General features: G+C 37.6%; 1 protein-coding gene across 2 annotated transcripts in view; it reads left to right on the top strand.

Annotated features, from left to right (window-relative positions):
• BCL2 (BCL2 apoptosis regulator) overlaps positions 1–24,784 on the top strand; it is a 276,434-nt gene that overhangs the window by 184,715 nt on the left and 66,935 nt on the right. The window contains exons 3-4 of one of the 2 annotated variants that reach the window (XR_014225295.1): positions 21,659–21,823; positions 22,158–22,559. The exons of the other annotated variant lie outside the window; for it this stretch is intronic. The gene's annotated coding sequence lies outside the window, so the exon portion shown is untranslated. Of the gene's footprint in view, positions 1–21,658; positions 21,824–22,157; positions 22,560–24,784 lie in introns of those variants that run through there. 2 annotated transcript variants of the gene reach the window in all.

Here is a 24,784-nt window from a genome sequence, read left to right as displayed (position 1 = left end):
GGTACTCGGCGCCAAATTCAAAAAGATACAAAACACTCACAAGATATAGGTTTAACAAATGATCATCTGTAGTGAGGTTTCACTCAGGTCTCTCCTAACGTCCTTGCACTGTATCCACAAGCTGTAGAGGTAAAGGGAGGTCTGTAGTCTGTCCTGTGGCTACCAGGTAGTCCAACAAAATCAGCATGGAACGCACGGAGATTGCATCTCCAGAAGTGGGGAGACAGCTGGGAACACTGCACAGTATTCATCACAGGACACCCCACTACAGATGAGCATTTTTTAAGCCTATATCTTGTGAGTGTTTTGTATCTTGACAACTAAGGTTAGGGCTACACTTGGTCTGGCCTTAGGGCCGGGGTAGAGAAAGCCCGTAGTGTATGTGCCCCTGGGGTGGCAGCCCAGGGGTGCCTTAATTCTCACTGGTGAGGGGCAGCTCGCCTTGAGTTTTTCGGCACCATGGTCACTGCACCTACGCACACTTTTTTAAGCACCTGCCTCTTGGGCAAGGCCTTTTGGCTTCGACCAGAGGAACTTTTATTCCGGCCGGAAGGCCTGCTTTTGTTTTTCACTTAGGCACTAATTCACCTCTCCACTTCCTCTCCCCCACCTTTTTGTTTGTGTGTGCCTTTTCTTTGTAGTTTGTCACTTTTCTATCACCTTCTTTTCACCTGCACGACTTGTAGGGTGTGGGTCCTCGGGCCCTACCTTGAGTCTTGGGAGGGGGTGGATATGGCCTTTTGGCTTGGTCTGCCCTCTCTCATGGGGTCTCCCTTCGGGGGAGCCCCACTTAGTACTCGGTGGGGGCTGTTTCGGCAGTCCCCCTGAAGAACAGGGTCAGTCTGGTTTCGGCCAGACAGACCATGAGTACCTTAAATCCCTGTCAGGAGTCTTGCGCCCCGGGGGATCGAGGTTCGGGTCCTACCTCTTCGGAGGGAAGACCACTTGTTCGCACACCCTGTGCACTTTTTGTGTTCCTCACGTTTGTGTGTGTGCACTTTTTTATGCACCGGGTGAAGTCTTTTGAGTGTGTTTCACACGCTACGGGCTTTAAAAAAAGAAAAAAGTATCTTGACAACTAAATTGTTTATGCTAATTCTACACTCAGGTGGCACTTACTGTCTTTCCTTCCTTTGCTTCAATCCAGTGCAGGGAGGCCACTTTGCTGCCATACTGGTATGTTAGGCAGTTGGCAGACAGTTGATGTGGTTCTAAAGCCTAAACATTTTTTACCTTATTGCATTCCCTGCATTACCAGAAAAAATGTTCCAGTACCTGCAAAGCTATGTTGGCGCTATGTTGGCGCCATGTTGGCGCCACCCTGTGATCATAGCAAATGACCAGTGGAAAAAGCAGTAACCATCACCCTTCTAAGAGCCTGCTTAATGCTAGATGTTCTTCATCTTTTAGGAAAGACCGTTTGAATAAATGAGCCATAATATTGTATTAAAATATTTACCAGCCATGTAAATTTAATTAAGTAAAAAGCTTGGCTTTAGTTTTCTTTACATGCATATTCTATACCAGAAGCGTTTACTGTAAAGGCCTATAGCATGTGACCTAATAGTGCAGCTGTGTAACCTACTTATGTAGACTTGCCTAGTTGACCTAATAACCTTATGCATAGTACATATCCTCTCCTTTTGATTAATGAAAAGCATCACATAACTGAAATAATCTCAGTTTGCTGCTTTTTTGCCAAGACGGCACAGATTTCACCCATGACATTCCAACCTGTCTATGGATGTTAATGCAATTCCGTATTGCTAATGTGATTAGACTGTTCCCACTGGGACACTTGTGATGGTAAGACAATTCCCACATGCCCTCCACTAATGCTCGCAGTCTTTCAGTGATGATCACATCCGGATCTTGACACGTAATACTGCAATATGCTCACTTTATGCTATTGTTTTGAAATAGAATACTTGACAGTGGTTTTGTGTGTAGATATAAAGTTAACCTAATTGTGGAAAAGTGTATTTTTTTTTTTTAGTTCAGGCCTTCATCAATCATCTGACATTTGATCTGTAAAGAATTAAATTACATGTATCTTTATTGTTGCTTATGCTGTGTGGCCATTCAAAGTTTGAAGGGGAAACCAAGAATTAGTATCTGTATGAATGTTTTCTGTGGCTTGACATATGCATTAAGAAAAAAATATGCTTTTAGTATTAGTAAGCATTAAAGTGTTACTAAACCTACAACCGTAAAATTAGTCTGTATATACAGAAAAGTATAATTGTTATACTCACTGTGGAACCTAAGGGGTTCATCCTCCGCATTGTGTAAAGAGGCTGTTTGATCCTGTCTTCTCTGATCCTCCTCCTTCTTCCACAGTCCCCAATCCATCTCCTGCAGAGCCTTGGAGTCACCCTGCACATGCTCAGTTTTGTTTTGTTTTTTCTTGGAAGGGTGCATGCGATGGGCACAGGGCCAATCAGCACCGTCCAGTCAGAGGGTCAGGGGTCATGCAGCGTCATAAGGCAGTCAGAGGAGAATGAAAACTCCTCCTACAAGCTATAACCAGACACTAATAGAAGTCATAAGACTGCTATATACTGCTGATCAGGGCTTTTTTTTCTCAGAGAATAGGTGCAGGAACTCCCCCCTTCTGAGTCACCTCTTGTCTCCACCCACTACCCACCTCTGAGAACTGTCCCTTGGTTCCACCCCTACCCACCTCCCACACACAAAAAAATACCTCACCCAGCAACAAAAGATCCACCCCAGCAACATTAGACCCCTCAAGTAGCAACAATGGCTCTCCCAGCAACCAGTATCAATAGATCAGCCAACAATAGACCTCTACCTCAACAGGAGATCCCTACCAACAACATAAGACCCCCCAGAAACAAAAGATCCACTAGCAGCAACAATAGACCCTCACACAATAACAGATCCTTACCAGTGACAATAGATCCCCAAGCAGCCAGCATCAAAAGGCCCTCCAACACACACCCACCCCTTGCTTTTACATACATTCAGTGCTGGAGGTGCCGGAACTGCGTTCCCCCCGCGTTCCTGCTGAAAAAAAGCCCTGCTGCTGATGAGAAAAGGTATTTATCCGTTTATATTTACTAAAATAATTGCATTTCCATGTTCTGTGTACTGTGGGAGACCAGATATAGTGATTGAATGCAGGGTCCTGGGTTTAGTAACAATTTAAGAAGAAATACACTAGCCATACATAATGCAATACGCAAAATATTTCACAGTGGGACCTTTACTGTATTTATTAGCTAAACTAAGATACCATATTTTATTTGATGCAATGACCCTATGTTTCAGTGAACCTTACCTACTAAAGTTAGAAGAGAAGAAGTTAACATTTTAGGGGCCCTTCCTTGGAAAAAAAAAAACCCCCAGTAAAAATGCCTATGTGTTTTTATGTGTTTTTACTGCGTTTTTTGGTTGCCTGTACCTGTGAAACATAGACACGTAAAGCCGGATACACACTATACAACTTTTGTTGTTCAATTTCCTTTAAATTTACCTTAAACTATGTAGTGCAAGGGCCTGTCTAATTGTATACAAATTAAAAGTGTTTGGGTTTGACCTCATATTATATGGTTTTGGTAAATCTAAAAGAAAAAATCTAAAGAAATTTGTATAGTGTCTATCCATAGCTTTACTCAAAAAGCACACCAAAAATGCAACCGCATTTGACTTCACTGGGAGGACACCAAAGATGCAGCAAGCAGGACTTTTCAAAACGCACCACACCTGCCGAGCACTGGGGTGAAGAGCTCCGTAGAATTTAAATTGAAATATTTTTATAGCATTTTTCTTGTGCTTTTAGCAGGTTAAAATTGTAGCCAAAAACCATTAGTATGAAAGGGCCCTTACTATACCACAATATTGCCAAATTGCCAAATGTGTATTAGACAAAACTGACCATCATGTTTGAATATAATTAATACTGTTCTTTTACAGTTGAAGGCCAAATTATTGGACCAGCTAGAAAATGTGGTTTGAAGATGGCTGTACATATCCGTGAATGTTCTTCGTGTAAACCAGGCATGTCCAACCTGCGGCCCGGGGGCCACATGCAGCCCGGAACCCCAGGCAATGCGGCCCACTGCCCCCTGACAATTTTTTTTTTTCTGGGGAGGAAGGAAGTTGGGTCGGGGGCATGGCCACAGCGGCTTCCAACTAATGTAGGCAGAGGCTGCCTCGGGGGGGGGGGGGGGGGAGGTGAGCATGTTCAGTGTTTCTGACTCCTACCACCATGACCACTTTAAATCACTGAAGTGGTCATGGTGGTTAGAGTGTTCCTTTAATATCTCTCAGAAGAAGTAAACCTCTGTATACTGATTAGACTCCTCTAGTTGTGTTAAATTAGTGCGGGGGGTGCAGCCACGCAAGAAGATATACCTTAACTATAGTATAGATTTTATATGCGGCCCGAGAAAATTTCTCTACACTAAATGTGGCCCAGAGAAGCCAAAAGGTTGGACACCCATGGTGTAAACTCATCAGTCTGCTGAAATACAGATAGCAAGCTCTTTTTTAATTCATTGGTAGTAAGTTTACCCTGACTATAGTTTGTTTTTAGAAAATGTATTTACTATTCAGTAGGTTTCATTTAAAGCTGAATAGAAAGATAGCATTTAGTTGTGTAGCATGCAAGTTTTCAGTGGCTAAGCTTGCACCATTTCAGGGATTTCACCATATTCAAATGAACAGTAAATGACTCAGAATCTCCATTGTACTTTCAAGATGCTAGTGACAGGGGGGAGAGAAGGTTTTTTTGTCCTCTTGGCCTCTTTGCACTAATAAAGAGAACCTTTCTTAACCACATTGTGTTGACAGTCACCCGGGGACAGTTTAAAAATAGACTTAATTCACTTTTTGTTACTATATTTACCACCGCCATTACTTACTGCACTAAATGGTTCACTACCTTTGCACAATTATTGGTTGCTATATAGGATAATAAAAAAAATAAAAAAATAACAGAGTGATAGCCTACATGTATTAAATATCACATTCACAAAGATTACTTGTGATTCCTTTTAACAGTGTTAGGCTACACTTCAGCCGGTAGAGTAGTGTAAAATTTCACCATGACAGATACTAAACATTGAGACTTTTTAAAGTGTATGCTTCACAGGTGATACAAGGAGTTTGCATGGATTGTAAGGATACCTAGATAGCAGTAGTTCCTCTCTGTGTACCATTTGTTGTTGCAGTAGACAATGTTTTTATGTATTGGACCAGATGTAGACAACCACATTGAAAGCTGTCAAAGCTAAGCCTGGATGGGGTTTTGCTTATCACTTATATCAATAGGATATGATCAAATTAGCCAAGCACATTCACATACAGCAAGACTGCTGAGCTTAGGGTTCAACTTTATGTGGGGGGACATTATGATTTTACTATAGGGATCAACCGATTATCGGCAAGGCCGATATATCGAGGGCCGATATTGACTTTTGCCGATATATCTGTATCGGCCCCATAACTGGCGATATTGCCGATATTCCAAATATTGCTCATGTAAGGGTAAAATGATGTCACATAGCATAATTCCATTTACAAATGTTATTGAATATGTCACTCACATATGTACAAATTAAAGATATAAGCAATGAAGTGATGTCATGACATCACTTCCGGGTACTGGCGCCAGATTAAAAAAAAATTACAGCATTCAAAACAGCCAAACTTGGCGTTTTGAATACTTTTAAGTGCAGAGGAGGGGTTTGGGGTCTTGTGGATCCCTCCACAAGAATACCTGTCAAGTAAAAAAATAATAAAAATATCAGCCGATACCAATATGCAATGGTCAAAATATCTGTATCAGTATCGGCAACGAAAAGCTGATACCGGTCAATCACTATTTTACTAGGCACAACTTGAATCAAAGAAGCTCACGCAGTCCTTAAAAAGCCATCTATGGATTTGCCTGTAGTATGGTTTACATTTATTGTCTTATTTAATGTGGTTCTTTACATAGGGCTGTAAAATTACTTTATAGGCATAGAATAAATATATTTACGTGTATGGTAATATGTACCCAAGAAATATATAGCTTAATCATGTGGAAGTTTGGGAAGGGGGAACAAATTCAAAGTGACCAACCGATCCATATCAATGACATCCATTCCTGGCCACCACAATGTCTTTAAGCAGGATATACACATTCAGGTTTTTTTTTTTTCATTCAGCCAGCGGATTGAAAGAAAAAAAAAAAAAGACAGATCCCTGCATCAACACAATGATGTGTGCTGCATGAATCTTCTCTACCGCGCTTATTTTTTCTTACAGTGAAGAATACAAAACACATTAGCTTTAAGTGCTGAGCAAATGCTGGTTTTCCAGCACGACTGTTTGACCATGTTGAACAGACAGCAGTTCACATGGACCGAAAGTTGGATGGTTTTTCGTTCCGTGTATACCCTGCTTTACAATGGTCAATTTGAGCTAATTATTTTCTTTAACAGGCATATGCATAGTGTAATTCCCCTGTGTGTATGTGTATATCTATATATATATATATATATATATATATATATATTTGCTCATTGTATTATATTAATGTTAGCTGGTTCTTTTTTTTTTTTTTCTTTTAATGCATAGTAGGTACATAATGTGTATGTGTTACTGTAATTCCCCTGTATACATATATTTGCTCATATTAGTATATTTTTTTAAACTGGTTCTATATTTTTCCTTTAATGCAAAGTAGGTACATAATGTGTGTGTTACTGTAATTCCCCTGTATACATATATTTGCTCATATTAGTATTTATTTTAGCTGGTTCTTTTTTATTTTCATTTAATGCATAGTAGGTACATAATGTGTATGTTTTACTGTAATTCCCCTGTATACATACATTTGCTCATTGTAGTATACTTATTTTAGCTGGTTCTTTTTTTTTTTTTCTTTTAATGCATAGTAGGTACATAATGTGTGTTACTGTAATTCCCCTGTATACATATATTTGCTCATTGTAGTAGTTATTTTAGCTGGCTCTCTGTTTTTTCTTTTAATACATAGTAGGTACATAATGTGTATGTGTTACTGTAATTCCCCTGTATACATACATTTGCTCATTGTAGTATATTTATTTTAGCTGGTTCTTTTTTTTTTTTTTTCCTTTAATGCATAGTAGGTACATAATGTGTGTGTTACTGTAATTCCCCTGTATACATATATTTGCTCATTGTAGAATATTTATTTTAGCTGGTTCTTTTTTTTTTTTTTCTTTTAATGCATAGTAGGTACATAATGTGTGTTACTGTAATTCCCCTGTATACCTACAGGGGAAGTGTGTGTGAAATTTGGTGTTATCGCTCTCAATCTCTCATACTGATCACTAGAAGTTCAACATGGCCCCTCATGGCAAAGAACTCTTTGAGGATCTGAAAAAAAGAATTTTTTCTCTACATTCAGATGGCCTAGGCAGAGACCCTGAAACTGAGCTTCAGCACGGTGGCCAAGACCATACAGCGGTTTACCAGGACAGGTTCCACTTAGAACAGGCCTCGCCATGGTCGGCCAAAGAAGTTGAATGCACGTGCTCCGCATCATATCCAGAGGTTGTCTTTGGGAAATAGACATATGAGTGCTGCCAGCATTGCTGCAGAGGTTGAAGGGGTGGGGGGGTCAGCCTGTCAGTACTCAAACCATACGCCGCACATTGCACAAAATTGGTCTGCGTGGCTGTCATCCCAGAAGGAAGCCTCTTCTAAAGATGATGCACAAGAAAACCCACAAACAGTTTGCTGAAGACAAGCAGACTAAGGATTACTGGAACCATATCCTGTGGTCTGATGAGACCAAGATAAACCTATTTGGTTCAGATGGTGTAAAGCGTGTGTGGTGGCAACCGGGTGAGGAGTACAAAGACAGGTGTGTCTTGCCTACAGTCAAGCATGTTGGTGGGAGTGTCATGGTCTGGGGCTGCATGAGTGTTGCCGGCACTGGGGAGCTACAGTTCATTGAGGGAACCATGAATGCCAACATGTACTGTGACATACTGAAGCATGATCCCCTCCCTTCGGAGACTGGGCTGCAGGGCAGTATTCCAACATGATAATGACCCCATACACTCCTCCAAGATGACCACTGCCTTGCTAAAGAAGCTGAGAGTAAAGGTGATGGACTGGCCAAGCATGTCTCCAGACCTAAACCCGATTGAGCATCTGTGGGGCATCCTCAAACGGAAGGTGGAGGAGTGCAAGTTCGCTAACATCCACCAGCTTCGTGATGTCATCATGGAGTAGTGGAAGAGGACTCCAGTAGCAACCTGTGAAGCTCTGGTGAACTCCATGCTCAAGAGGGTTAAGGCAGTGCTATAAAATCATGGTGGCCACACAAAATATTGACACTTTGGGCCCAATTTAGACATTTTACCTTGGGGGTGTACTCACTTTTCTTGCCAGTGGTTTAGACATTAATTTGTCTGTGATGAGGTTTTTTGAGGGGACAGCAAATTTACCCTGTTATACAAGCTGTACACTCAATACTTTACATTGTAGCAAAGTGTAATTTCTTCAGTGTTGTCACATGAAAAGATATAATGAAATATTTACAAAAATGTGAGGGGTGTACTCACCTTTTGTGAGATACTGTATATTTGCTCATTTTAGTATTTATTTTAGCTGGTTCTTTTTTTCTCTTTTAATACATAGTAGGTACATAATGTGTATGTTTTACTGTAATTCCCCTGTATACATATATTTGCTCATTGTAGTATTTGTTGTAGCTGGGTTTTGTTTTTTGGTTTTCTTTTTTTTTTTTTTTACGAATCAGCTGTTTTCATAGTCATGTCATCTTGAAACTAGAAAGAGAGCAATAAAAGAAGTGATTTGGTTTGGTTGGAAAGTCCCTTTTTTTTCTAATTCTCTGTAATAAGGCTATACATTTCTTGTCTTTATTTTTTTGTTGAATAAAAATGTAGGCAGGCAATTTAGTGTTTTTTTAAGAAACATTCCAGTAAGAGCTTAGGAACATGTTTCCAAAATGTAAATATGTATGTATATATGTATATATATATATATATATATAAGGTTGGTTGCTGCCTTCTGTAAACAGTTTTGAAGTTCGGGAGTAAGTGGATTTTTAAGAAGTCTACTGCCAGAGTCATAGAAGAGTGTACGGACATGAATGCATGTTTCATGTAAGTTTGTCTTGGTACAGAACTTGCTGGCAAAAAGATTACTAGATGTAGAGGTATAAGCAGGAAAAGTCACAATTTGCTTGTAGTCATTAAACTAATGACAGCCAGGTGACAATTGTACAAGGAAGGAGGAAATTTTAAATGAAATTGAATATATATGAATTATGCTATTTTGATTTGATTTAAGAAAAAACATTGAAAACATATCACTTGAAGCTTTGTCATCAAACCAGTCACAAATGTAGTCAGTCGTAGACTACAGCCTTTGAGATTTTCTTGAAGAGACATAATGTGAGTGTACACAATTTTTTTAGTCCAATAAAATTAAAGGTTTTACACTATAGGGTTATTTTCTACTTTGATTTCCTGAGTGCCCCTTTAAAGGAAGACCTTTACATGAGGAAGTGGATGGTTTACATATTTTTTTTTTTAATTTTGTATAGAGAAAGGGAGGGTTATAACTGGTTCAATGAGTTTTGAACTTAATTATACTTTACATTTACTAATTGCATATTGAAAGTCATTTTTTATTGTGTGACCCTCTTTTCATTTTTTTTTTAAATCTTTATTTTTGTAGGCCCTGGTAATCCTTAGGGTGGGAATAGATGGTTAGTTTTTTTTTTTTTCATGTAGAGAACTGAACTATATTCCTTCCAATCCAAAAGAGAGCCTTACCGCAGAAGATTAGTCTTGTCATATATTTGCTTAAAAATAAGCTAACACGGAAAAAAGATTTAAATCTTTTAAAAATCCAAACTTTTCTGTTGTGTTATGATTCATGGCAAGAATCATGGCAATTAGGTAAATCTCATACTTATTCAATTGTAGGAAGAGAGCCTTATCACTTTTAAATACTAATGTTCTATGTCCATTTAATCAGGTATTAATTAAGGTTGTACATTGTCATATGGGATGCCAATGTTTCTTTCCTTTGTGATACAAAACATGGTGATAGTTATTGTACTTTTGCTAAAGAACATCAGACGGAGTACTAAAATGAATTGGAGGTTTCCTCCCTCTCTCGGAGCTCTCTATGCTCTTTTTATTTTGTGTACTGCTTTTGCTATATATAATGTTGATCTCAATATTTTTCACTTTGTGTTCTTTTTTTTTCCTCTAAATTTCTAAATTTCTTATTTTGAAACATAGTGTTTTACCGCCTGGATCACAATTTCTGTTTCGGGAGTTCTTCCCCCTGAAGAGCAATGTAAAATCGTGCTGTCAGAAATGGATCCCTCTATGGTCACCTATGTCATTCTCTTTAAGCATTCTTCACTCTTACACAGCTGTTTCATATTCTGGCTACTACAGTCTTAGTAAATTCCCCTCATATTATTTATTTTTATTACAGGTACTTGTATAGCTCCATCAATGTACACAGTGCTTTATGTATGTGTTGTACATTCACATCAGCCCCTGCCTTAATGGAGCTTACAATCTAAGGTCACTAACTCACTTTCTTACATACATATAAAAGGGCCAATTTAGACAGGTGCCAATTAAAATTCCAGCAAGTCTATGGAGTATGGGCGGAAACCCATGCAGGCACAAGGAGAACATGCAAGCTCCAGGCAGGTTACTGTTGTGGTTGGGATTCAAACCGATAACCCTAGTGCTGCTAGGTGGAAGTGATAACCACTTGTGCCCTCATAATATTCACATAAACGCAACATCATGTTCTTACTACAAGTATTGACATTTTTCTCCAAATTCTCACTGCTGTTTGGAAACACTTGACTTCATAATCCTCATGGACAAATACCACTGTCAATACATATCTTTTAATATCTTTTGTTCCATCAGATTTGCAAAAAAAAAAAATAATAATGTTTCCTACCTTTGTGTGTTTTTATTCTTTTTCAGCTTTCTCTTGCTGAATGTTAGACTAAAGATTCCCATTCTAGTATCGTAAAATAAAATAAATCATATTGCATAAAACACTATTGAAGTACACCTGAAGAAGTATATCTATAGTCTTTGTTTGTTTTGGGATATTGCCAAGATGGTACCCACAGTTGGATTCTCTATTTCACAAGGGATTACCAAGAGCAGATTGTCACCAAGCTTGCTTGGGCCTGCTTGGGAAGCTTGGGTTTGTATGTTCATCTGTGGCTTTAACTAGTTCATGGTGCCAAAGATTAACTTTGGGATATACAGGAGATCTGAACAATCAACCTGCTAAGGCACCTTTGCACAGATTTGATTTTTCATGTTGTACCTAATGCTTTCTGGGTTTATTGGAAATTCATCTTTGAATTTATTTTAAAATTATAAACCTTTTTGTTGGATACTTTGATAATTCTTGAACGCAAGCTGTAGTAGAGAATATCGTGTGTCTCAAGTGTATTTCTTTTGTTTTGTTTTTTTTATCATCCTATGTGGAAACTTGTAATGTACCCAGATTGAAAGTAAAAAGGATTGTGTACACTAAAAACTGTAAATTTGCTTGTATTAATAGTCAAGTGTGCAGATTCGGATAGAACCGCATTGTAAATACCATGGAGTTGATTTACTAAAATTGTGAGAGTTGTGCGGCTGATTCACTAACATTGTGTGAGTGCAAAATTTGGTGCAGCTCTGCAAAGAAACCAATCAGCCTCCAGGTTTTTTTTAAAAGCCTAATTAAAAAAAGCTGAAGTTAGAAGCTGATTGGCTAAATGCAGAGCTGCACCATATTTTGCAGTTTTAGTAAATCAACTCCCATATATCTGTTTATTTTGTCATCATATTTGGCAATTCCTGATGTACCCAGATTATGATTAAATAGGAATGGGAATACTGAATGGTTCAATATTCTGTTTACATGCCTTTACCAACATTCAAGTGCCTGAATTGGAATAAAATATAATTGTGAATATCAGGTAAATTAACAACTCGTTTATATGCATATATTAATATTCTAGCTCCACCTTGAGAGGGAGAAAATCTGTATATTTTGCATATGTTCTGAAAGTCTTTTAAACTGTGAAAACTGAACATTATATTTGGGTATTATATAATGGGTGCCGGGGCCTAATTAATTGATTTTTAATTGTTTTTAATAAATGTGCTCTATTGGAAATAAGTGTAACTGTGTATTCCCTATATACAAATAAAAAAAAATATATATATATGTGTGTGTGTGTGTATAAAAAAATATATATATATGTGTATAAAAAAATATATATATGTGTGTGTGTGTGTAAATATATATATATATATATATATATATATATATAATGTATATATAGTTTGTGATACTAATTATACTAATTGAAAGTTTATATAAGAGGCGCAGATAATCGAGGTGAACTGTGTTATAACTATCCGCTATTTGATCCACCTCACATTAGCAATTTATTTAAGCTGATTAGAAAAGTCTGTTTTTAGCTGTAGGCAAACGTCTTGCTTAATTAATACCAAAAGTCAAGACTTCAGATTACTATATCTCTGGATCTACTGATCGCTTTGACATGTCATTTTCTCTGCCATAACCGCTGCCTTTGCATTTTACAATATGCTAATTTTAATTGCTAAGTTTCGAACATGTCTTTTAAAGTATGGAGAAGTACTGTTACATGTTTAGCTAGTGATTGATACAGTTGATTGTCCCATTACTATGGCTTCCAAGTGGTGTGGACATCTGTGAGGAAGGCTTCAAAAGTCGAAACACGTTAGAATCTACCGTATTATGATTTTATACATGTAGCCAATAAAGAATTTTCTTCGCAAGAGCACTCCGAGTTGCCGGGTTTCATCCAATTGATATCTGCTACTTTGGGAGTTGCACGCCCCAGCCATAGCATCAGTCTCAAGCTCCTGGATATAAGATATAGCGGTTGAGCTTGGGTAAAATTCCCTCAATTGGTGTGGACATCAGGGTCTAGGGGAATTCAATGGGGCCTTTCTGAGTTTATCAAAAAGGAAACTAAGGCTGGCCATACATGTTCAATTTTCTTGTTCAATGTTCTGTTAGATTTATGACAAACCACATAATATGAGGTCAAACCACGCTCCTGCTGTGATTAGACTCCCGGGATTGTCCAGGAGACTGACAGAACAGGCGTCTGCCTATGCAAACAAGGCAGACGGCTGTTCTGTCAGACAGGAAGGTAGAGATTGTGTGTTCCTAGTATTCAGGAAAACCAATCTCTCTCTTACTGCAGTCAGTCAAGTCCCAGTACAGTTAGGAATCACTCCTTAGGAACACACCTAACCCCTTGATCACCCCTGATGTTAACCCCTTCCCTGCCAGTGTCATTTATACAGTAACAGTGCATATTATTTAGCACTGATCACTGTATTGGTGTCACTTGTCCCCAAAAGGTGTTACTTAGTGTCAGATTTGTCCGCGCCAATGTCGCTAAAATTTGCTGATCGCCGCCATTACTATTAAAAACAATAAAAAAAATAAAAAGTCCATTTATTCATCCCCTAGTTTTGTAGACGCTATAACTTTTGCGCAAACCAATTAATATACACTTTTTTTGATTTTTTTTTTTACCAACAATATGTAGCAGAATACAAATTGGCCTAAACTGATAAAGAAATTTGATTTTTTAATTTTTTTTATTGGCAATGTTTTATAGCAGAAAGTATAAAATATTGTTTTTTTTTTCAAAATCGTCTGTCTTTTTTTGTTTATAGCGCAAAAAATAAAAACCGCAGATCAAACACCATCACAAGAAAGCTCTATTTGTGGAAAAAAAAGGACATCAATTTTATGTTTTTACAGCATCGCATGGCCTCATAATTGTCAGCTAAAGCAACGCAGCTTTGGTTACAAATAAATGCTAAAATACAAAAAGGACTGGTATGCACAATTTAACCTGACAAACTGAGTTACCATAGTGTACATGTAGAACCTTTATATGCCATTTAGATCGAATACAATTGACTTAGGTTGCCACTTCAATAGTAATTGTGATCACATTTAAAGCCTCTGCTATTGATACAGTGCATGTACTGTACATATGACTATAGTTGCAATGTAGTGAGAGAGGCTTATTTTTGGGCTGAATGATACACTTTTATTATTGGCCACTGCAGTACCTGGTCATATTATGCCTAATTGTTTAAAGGATAACTCCACTTTCGTGGGGGAATAAAATCAGCAAATAAAGAACAAACCATATAGCATAAATCATATTGTAATTGAATGTTATTAAAAATACCTTTCCTTTTCAATCTGCAGCTGTTGTAATGTTCTGAAAATGCAATTGAATATGGCTACCTGGAGCTGTTCTGTACACAGAATGTGTACTGACCACAACCCAGAAACATAATTTCCTGCTTGTGTGGTGATTGGCTCACCAATTTTCCCAGAAGTCTGCCTAAGATACAAGTCTGATTTCAGGCATCCCCTGCAACAAAAATGTCATTTTTGGTAAGATACTCCCAATAGGAACACGTCTAAAGGGATGCAGGCCTAGCAGCTTCCCTCATTAGAGCCCTGCAGCTGCCACAACTGATTGATAGTTATGAAACCACTCCCATTAGACCCACTCAGCACAGAGGAACAAACAATGAGTTCTTGAGAATAACAAAAGGTAGGAATCAGCAGCAAAGTTATTTATTTATTTTTTTTTTTTTTAATTCCTGCAATGTACAGAGATCACCCAGAGGTAAATGTTTTTTTTTTTTTCTCAACAAAAGTGGAGTTACGCTTTAAGTAGGCCCATACCTTGAACTATGGAGCTTAAAGGCTTAATGTAAAAATAAATAATAAAGGCAAAGATAATTTGGACAAAATATAAATACAAATATAATTCCGCATTTTTCTCTGTGAAATTTACTGATATACAAAAATATTGGCTTTTATACATTTTTTCATTTCACTTTGAGGATTGACGTTCCCTTTAAATTCATTTTTTTCATATACAGTTGCTATATCATTTATTAAAGATGCCAAATGATTTCCTGTTATAAATCATTCTCTGTTGTTCTCCAGGATATAGATGCTCTTTAGTCTAAACATTTCCGCTCGCAAAATATATTGATGATCCCAAGTGGATGGAAACGCAAACCATTAAAAGCATTAAACATTATTGTGGTCTGTAAGTGCTCTGACAGGAGGGGATCTTTTGGCTGGGCAATTTGTTGAAAGCAAATTCTGCTTGGTTTATACTTCAATGTCATCGTCTAGCTTGCATACATCCATAGTTTGCATCTGTCACCAGGCCTCAACTTGAATTAGACCCTTAAGTGGTAAAGGGGAATTTGTTGTACTTCCTTCCGAGAGCTGTCACTGGTATTGCCATTATGGTAACGTGGTGGTAATAATAAAAGCATCTATGTTTATCAGGCTGCACCTTGGTAAAGGAAAGGTTGCACTCAAAACCAGGTTAACTCCGAGCAATTACGGTAAAAAGGAATTCTGACACTTTCCTGATTCCTATTTGCTGCATGCTTGTTTGAGTCTGAGATTGAAATATATTGAAGCCAGATGCAGCCATCCAACCAGCATTTTCAGTAGATGGCTAATTTTAAGGGGTGTATTTATAAAAAAAAAATTGCAGAGCTATTGCTCCCCAAAAACTGAAAGTAGGGACAAGATGTAATTTTATTAAGCTGTTTTCTGTGCAAGTCAGGTATTATTTATTCATAAAAAAGGAGTGTTTTTTCAAAACAGCGAATTATGGCCACTAGTTGGAGCTGGTGATCAAAAGAAATAGATGCTTATTTAGATACTTATTTCCTATGAAATAAATAACTTTAAAGGGTAACTCCACTTTGGTGGGGGTAAAAATTGCAAATAAAGAAAAAACAATATAGCGTATACAATTGTGACACAAATCATATTGTAATTGAATGTTATTAAAAATTACCTTTCCTTTTCAATCTGCAGCTGTTGTCATTTTCTGAAAATGCAATGCAATATGGCTACCTGGAGCTGTTCTGTACACAGAATGTGTAATGACCACACCCCAGAAACATCATTTCCTGCTTGTGTGATTGGCTCACCAATTTTCCCAGATGTCTGCCTAAGGCTGGCCATACACTATACAATTTTCTTATTCAATTTTCTTTAGATTTACCTTCAACTATGTAGTGGAAGGGCCTGCCTGATTAAATACACATTAAAAGTGTTTAGGTTTGACCTCATATTATATGATTTTGGTATATCTAAAGGAAAATTAAATAGGAAAAAGGCCTCAGAGTCTTTTATAAATACCTCCATGATTGAAGCAAATTATAAAGTGCTGTTACGTTGGTACATGGTACCTACAAAATTAGTAATTTTATGTCCCCGGTTCCTCCACTAAGTGCTTTAGGAGATACGGACAGGATAGCGCAGACTACCATATTTGGTGGTCATGCCCACAGGTCAGGAGATTTTGGATTTAAATCTGTATATTTATATACTCTTTGACCCAGATTAATCTTAAAAAGTCCCCATGGCAAGCCCTACTGGGCTGACCCTTGGAGGAGGTCCCGAAACACACCAACTATTTTGGCTGCCAGGGTAGCAATTGCTAGGTCATGGAGCTACCTGTCTATCCTGTTCCTACTGACACATTCAAAGTTATCATGGACAATGATAAATGAGAAAATGTCTGCTACTTTTCAAGATAAGATTCCCCTATTAGAAAAAAGCATGGGACCCTTAAATATGTTACCTTTCAGGGGAACATTGAAGCATCCCCACATATATCTTCCCATGTACTTTCTTTTTTTCTCTTCTAGTCTTATCCCGAGTTTTTCCCACCCTGTCTATTGTATTTGCCCATGTGGGCTACAGTTTTTACCAGCACTCTAAAGGTTGCCACAAGCCTTTTTGATGCAGGAGTTCCCTTTTATTTTTACCCTTTTACCCACTTTTCCATTCCACCTTATCACGGGTACATGAGAAAAGGTTTTTAATACAGTGCTGATCTTGAGTATGTGTTATGCAAACGTGTTGGAAAACGTGTGTCACATTTGTTTGAAAAAATATGGTGCATAAGCATATATGACTTGCTTTTGTATTTTGTTTGACTGTTTTGAAAAACCAATAAAAATGATTGGAAAATAAATAGTATTGCATTATGGCCACTAGATGGAGCTGGCAATCATAGGAGATAATCATATTAAAATCAAGACGACGATCAATCATTGTGCATGCGTGAATGCTTAAGACATCCGCATGGCACATTTTTTATACATAGACCCCTAAGTGTGTTTTTCAATATATATACAGTACATGCTTGAATTACACAAAAATACATTTAACATAAAGTAAATCTGTCACAAATAAGCTAAAAAGACAACTTTGTTAACCATACAGATTCTCACATCTGTGTATATCCTATCGGCGAGAGCAATTTTTACATTTTAGGTTATTTTCTATAGCTCTTAAAGACAAAGAGACAGGAAGAAATAAAAAAATATGTTTTTGACCTGTGGTAGTTTTAAAAAAAACTGTAGTTTTCTGTTTCATAAGAACTCTAAAATTATATTTCTAGTAAAAATCATATCAAATTTCTTTACTATTAAAATATGACTTTTTATGTGAAGCTACAACAGCACGCGTTTAAAAAAAAGGGTAAAAAAATAAAAATAACAAGGCTGTGAATTTCACATAAGCACTACAATTGTATTGTAATAACACTATTTGCACATTTTACCGGCTTCATTCACACAGTAGCCGCTGTTTTGTTGGAAAATGGTTGGGTTGGTTGTCAAACTGAAAGCTGGGTTTCTGCATTTTATACTGGGAGGCCCTGGGAAAAAAATATTTGTATTGCCTTTAACAGCCGTGGTGACAGAACTCGGTAACATTGTAAAATAGAAGTTACAGACTTCAGTGGCAGTTTCTTAGATACTCTAAAGTGGGGTACACACTATAAGAAAATCGGGCGAACGATCGTCTGATTTTCCTCGTTGTTTCACAGCAAATTGGAACCGATGAACGAAAATTAGTACGAAAATTCTCGTATGACAAAGACTTTTTTTTGTTGTTTGTTTCTGATCATGCCCAGTCTTTCTTTTCTGATTTTTCTGGTACAAAAATCGTACGAAAACGGTACACATTAAACAAAATTTGTTTGTTTTTTCCCGTATGAGAAAAACGTTGGAGTTTGTCTCTTCGAGAATTTTCGTATGAAAATTCAGAATCGTCTGTAGAAAGTTCTGTACACTCAATACGAAAATCGTACGAAAATTCTTTGGACGAAAATGTTCGCCCGATTTTCTTATAGTGTGTACGAGCCTTAAATTCGTAATTTTAGGGCATGCGTTGAACTGTTAGTACTTCTCTCAAGTGACATACACTTTCTTTAGATAGGTCATTTATATCCTTATATCGCAATGACTGGCGATTTTGCAATTCTGACATTGTAAACTCCATCATACGTTTACAAATCTACTGAGACAAATTCCATGAAACCCAGTTCTCTTAAGCCCCGTACACACACGCAGATCGTCTTCATACAAACGTCTGCGGACGAAAGATCTGCCGATTGTATGCGTGTTAGTATGGTGCCTCCGACAGCTGTCTGCACACAATCCGCGGACAAGAGTCTTTCTTGCAAACATGAAAATTTTTGTCTGCGGACACCAGAATGGACAATTGTTTGCCTGTCAGTACAGAAATCAGCCGACAGACCGCAGATTTGCAAGACTGGGCATGCTCAGAAAATAAAAAACACAGGGAAAGTTAACCATTACATGACATCACTTCTGCAGTCAGCTGAAGTCTGCAGACAAAATTCTTGTGCTGTCCTTGTGCTGTCTTTGCACTTTTCAACAGACACCGACATCCCGGGGAGAAAAGACGAACATTTGTATGACGACGATCTGCGTGTGTGTATGGGGCTTAAGTCTTGTGTTGTGCTTCAGTGGCCTGACACATAGACAGGGTAACAACAGCAACACAAAATATGTCAAGAGGCAAAAAGGTACAATTTTTTAGCTCTCCCATACTTTAAAACTAAACTAAACCCTCCTATTCTTTGCAGCCAAGGAAGCTGCCATCTTAGCATATGTTTGACCTGCAGTTGCCATGGTGCTACACATGTGAATAATTATGGTACCAGCCACTTGATAGCGTGACAGCTTGGGTGAGAGCACAAGCAACTGTGACAGTTATCATTCATTGCATACCTTGAATGTAACTGTTAGGGGAAACTGTTAAATCAATGGGGTTTAAAAAAAAAAAGGTTATTATTTATAAACTATAGATTGTTAATCATGAAGACTCAATATTCTCCTAAAAAGCAAACTATCCGATGATATATGTAATTCGTATGTACAAGAATGCAGAGAATTAGACGTGAGAGCAGGAGATAAACTTTACTTTTCTTTACTAAAAGTCATACCATCATCTACACACCTTTCTAGATGAGTGAAGATGAGTCACCTATTCATTTTCACATTTGCTTTATAATATCAATTCTGGCAGACTGTTATTCACTCAACATTCTACATTGTGATTAATTAACATAAATTGCAGCCTGTCGAAAAAAAAAAAACAGTTAGCAACATTTGCAAAGACTTGATCAGAAATTAAAGTGTTTACGCAGGGCAAAGCAACAGATTAACCTTAACTGGTGGCCCCACCAGCAGCTTATTCTTACCTTACCTTAGCTATCTCTAGCTGCCGGAATGGAAGAGAATTACAGTAGTTTTGTTGCAACTTGGAACCTACACAAGGCAGAGGATTCCTTCCCCATGTGATAGTGGCGGAAGCCTAAGTGGCAAATTGCCAAGCAGCAATGCTGTCTTGCAGCAGAAAGGGAAGAAAGTCACTCCCCTTATGTCACCAAGAAAAATAGTTCTTTGACCTGCAAAAATGTATTAGTGAGATTGCCATGTTTTGCTCTTTTTGGTAGAATTGCAATACAATGTGAATGCAATGTATAGTAGACTGCTTTCATAAATCTAGTAGGTCAAAGGAAAAATACTTCTAATTTGGGTATTTGGTACTGCTACAGAATGGCATCGCCATGCCTGTGTGTTTAATATAAAAGGGAAATATCTGCGCTCAGACATATAAGTAACAATACAACAGCAGCCAGCATCAATGTGTTGATTGCTAATTAAAACATGATAAGAGTAATATGCTGCTCTTCATTATATAATCATAATTTCATACAAATTTCATTTAAAAAGATGTCAGAAGATGGAAAACCCCGCACCAACTTCAATGTGAAGGATAGATACACACAGCACCACTGTGATGAGGCAAATCTCCTTACCAGGAGATGTGGACCCTCAAATTGTAGAGTGGTCTATGACACTTTATTGTTGTTAAATAACAGACCTCTGCCCAAGAATCTGCACCCAACATCAACTGGGAACCATTGGATAACTCCGGATCCACAATAAGAATCTGTTCTCTTAATGGATAACCATAGACATTTGCAGTAACTCCAAGCAACAAGCACTTTAACCGATATCCTCTTTCGATAAGTATGGTAATTACCTCACAAAAGCATAAATAAAAGATACCATAGTGCAGTATGTTCTTAAAAAAAGGAGGGTCAGTTTTAATAGTGATAATATCAGTCTATGACAAAACACGTAAGGCTGGACCTTGACACATGATGCAAACACGCTGGACACCTCGGCAATCTTGGAATTTTCTTTTTTAATGTGCAAATTGACTGTTTACATTTGAGTTTAAATTCTTACTATTAAAAGTGACCCTCATTTTTTTAAGAGCCTACTGCATTATGGTATCCTTTTATATATGCTTTTGTGAGGTAATTACCATAATTATCAGATGAGGATATCAATTAAAGTGCTGGTCCTTTGGAGTTACTGCAGATGTCTATGGACATTAATTAAGAGCTTGACTTCTTATTGTGGATCCGGAGTTGTCCAATGGCTTGATATTGGGTGCAGATCCTTGGGCAGAGGTCTATTATTTAGCAACAATAAAGATTTGAGGGTCCACATCCTCTGGTAAGGAGATTTGCCTCATCACAGTGGTGTCGTGTGTCTATCCGTCACATTGAAGTTGATGTAGGGTTTTCCATCTTCTGACTATCTGATCTATCTTAAATGGACTTTGTATGAATTTATGATGATATAATTAAGCACTGCATATTACTCTTATCATGCCTGTATGTTTGCTAGATACAAAAGGATATAGGCAGCCAGGCAATTGAAATACTTTCATTGAAGGAGGAACATAGCACTTTCTTCCAAACACGATACAAAGAATTCACCTTTTTTTGGGACAGGTTTTTACAAACCGCCTTGCATTTAGGTTGCATAGCATTGAAGACCATGGATTTTCAAAATTCAGGTAGACACATAACTGAATTTTAACAAAAAGCTGTGAGGATAGGAGATTATATAAATAATTCCATCTTCTGACTATCTGATCTATCTTAAATGGACTTTGTATGAATTTATGATTATATAATTAAGCACTGCATATTACTCTAATCGTGCCTGTATGTTTGCTAGATACAAAAGGATATAGGCAGCCAGACAATTGAAATACTTTCATTGAAGGAGGAACATAGCACTTTCTTCCAAACTCGATACAAAAAGCTGTGAGGATAGGAGATTATATAAATAATTCTTCAAAGGTATTTATATGTTTTAATTTGCAGAAAAATACTTAAAATCCAAATATGAAAGCATCAAGAACAGCTATACTAGACAAGAGCTTTCTGGAAGAAAAAGAATACTAAGATTGGCTACTGGACATCATGGAGAGTGCCATTTTATAATTTCAGCTAACTGCATTTCTTCTGCATAACTGTGGAATTACAATGGTAAGTATACGAAGCATCATGTTGCAACATTTCAGTGTTTGCTCCCATGTGTTACCTGAATTTGGATGCTGCTATTATCTCTGTTTTAGGACCAATGATTAATAATCCACAGTGTGGGATAGTATCAGGAAACATCTAGGTTCAAGGACATTGCAAAATGTCAAATTTAAAAAAAAAATTCCCGATGCTAATTCACTAACCAGTTTTAATGTGGAACTTGTACTGGCCCTACAAGGAGGAAAATATCAACTTCCAAAACAAAAGACGGAGCTAAAATATGCAAGGGAAGTGCGTAACTTATTCAGCTGTTTAAAACAAAATATTATTTTTGCAGGACTATAATAACTCTGAGGAGGAAGAGTCAACCAGTTTGAAGGGAAGCCAAGATTGGTTGGAGAACAGTCTACTTTTGGTCAGATATGAGACACCAGCTCCAGTAGTGGAAGATACGAGATCTCTAAATGTCAATGAGCCATCGCCTGCCAAGGAAGAAAGTTGTAAAATGGATAGATCAACCTCCGCTGATGCATGTTTGAAATATTTTAATAAGAACAGCATTTTTCTCTACTCAGGCTTCAAACAGACAGCCATTCCTTCATCGCTGCTACCACTCCACAACTGCAGCTACATAGCATAGACGTTTTAATTAAAAGCTTCAACCAAAGCCAGAAGACTTGATTTACAAGCATTGAAGTAAAAGTATTCAGAAAGGACTTTGCTTCTTCAAATCTAACTTCCCTTTGAGAATATCTATCTACCTGTCTGTCTAGTCCTAACATCTGCTGTGCTCTATGTGTGGGGTAAATGCCCATTTTCGATGAAGCTCAATCCATCTTTCTCAAGACACAGACTGAGCTGCCTCGAAACCTTGACAAAAAATGCTGTTACTTTGATTTATCTTTAATCCAAGACCCCAGACTGTCTTTATACATGTTTTGGATTTATATGTTTATTTCTTTGTGGGTGAGCACCTGGGCATTTTATAAATATATATATATATATATATATATATATATATATATATATACACAGTGCCTTGTGAAAGTATTCGGCCCCCTTGAACTTTGCGATCTTTTGCCACATTTCAGGCTTCAAACATAAAGATAATAAAACTGTAATTTTTTGTGAAGAATCAACAACAAGTGGGACACAATCATGAAGTGGAACAAAATTTATTGGATATTTCAAACTTTGTTAACAAAAAAAAAAACTGAAAAATTGGGCGTGCAAAGTTATTCAGCCCCTTTAAGTTAATACTTTGTAGCGCCACCTTTTGCTGTGATTACAGCTGTAAGTCGCTTGGGGTATGTCTCTCTCAGTTTTGCACATCGAGAGACTGAAATTTTTGCCCATTCCTCCTTGCAAAACAGCTTGAGCTCAGCGAGGTTGGATGGAGAGCGTTTGTGAACAGCAGTTTTCAGTTCTTTCCACAGATTCTCGATTGGATTCAGGTCTGGACTTTGACTTGGCCATTCTAACACCTGGATATGTTTATTTGTGAACCATTCCATTGTAGATTTTGCTTCATGTTTTGGATCATTGTCTTGTTGGAAGACAAATCTCCGTCCCAGTCTAAGGTCTTTTGCAGACTCCATCAGGTTTTCTTCCAGAATGGTCCTGTATTTGGTACCATCCATCTTACCATCAATTTTAACCATCTTCCCTGTCCCTGCTGAAGAAAAGCAGGCCCAAACCATGATGCTGCCACAACCATGTTTGACAGTGGGGATGGTGTGTTCAGGGTGATGAGCTGTGTTGCTTTTACGCCAAACATAACGTTTTGCATTGTTGCCAAAAAGTTTGATTTTGGTTTCATCTGACCAGAGCACCTTCTTCCACATGTTTGGTGTGTCTCCCAGGTGGCTTGTGGCAAACGTTAAACTACACTTTTTATGGATATCTTTAAGAAATGGCTTTCTTCTTGCCACTCTTCCATAAAGGCCAGATTTGTGCAGTAAACGACTGATTGTTGTCTCCCACCTCAGCTGTAGATCTCTGCAGTTCATCCAGAGTGATCATGGGCCTCTTGGCTGCATCTCTGATCAGTCTTCTCCTTGTATGAGCTGAAAGTTTAGAGGGACGGCCAGGTCTTCGTAGATTTGCAGTGGTCTGATACTCCTTCCATTTCAATATTATCGCTTACACAGTGCTCCTTGGGATGTTTAAAGCTTGGGAAATCTTTTTGTATCCAAATCCGTCTTTAAACTTCTCCACAACAGTATCTCGGACCTGCCTGGTGTGTTCCTTGTTCTTCATGATGCTCTCTGCGCTTTAAATGGACCTCTGAGACTATCACAGTGCAGGTGCATGTATACGGAGACTTGATTACACACAGGTGATTTCTATTTATCATCCTTAGTCATTTAGGTCAACATTGGATCATTCAGAGATCCTCACTGAACTTCTGGAGAGAGTTTGCTGCACTGAAAGTAAAGGGGCTGAATAATTTTGCACGCCCAATTTTTCAGTTTTTTATTTGTTAACAAAGTTTGAAATATCCAATAAATTTAGTTCCACTTCATGATTGTGTCCCACTTGTTGTTGATTCTTCACAAAAAATTACAGTTTTATATCTTTATGTTTGAAACCTGAAATGTGGCAAAAGGTCGCAAAGTTCAAGGGGGCCGAATACTTTTGCAGGGCACTGTATATATATATATATATATATATATATATATATATATATATATATATATATATATATATACACTCTGTATATTAATCTCTTGGATCATACATTTGCTCTGAGAGAAAAAAAGACAATACTAAATGTACATTGTGCATTTTCAAATATGTCGTATTAGTTTCCAAATTTAGATTTTAAAGTATAACTAGGAGGCAAGAGTTTTTTTCTTAGTTTTGAATATAGTGGAGAGGGATTAGGACACCTGCCAGGTTTTTTATTGCTGTGTTCCACAATAGGGGGGTTCACCCTCTTCATATTTCCTGTTTAGGGTTATT

The sequence above is a fragment of the Pelophylax lessonae genome (assembly GCF_965119305.1).
Source record: "Pelophylax lessonae genome assembly, chromosome: 5".
Lineage (NCBI taxonomy): Eukaryota > Metazoa > Chordata > Amphibia > Anura > Ranidae > Pelophylax > Pelophylax lessonae.
This window is presented reverse-complemented; position numbering and strand designations above follow the sequence as displayed.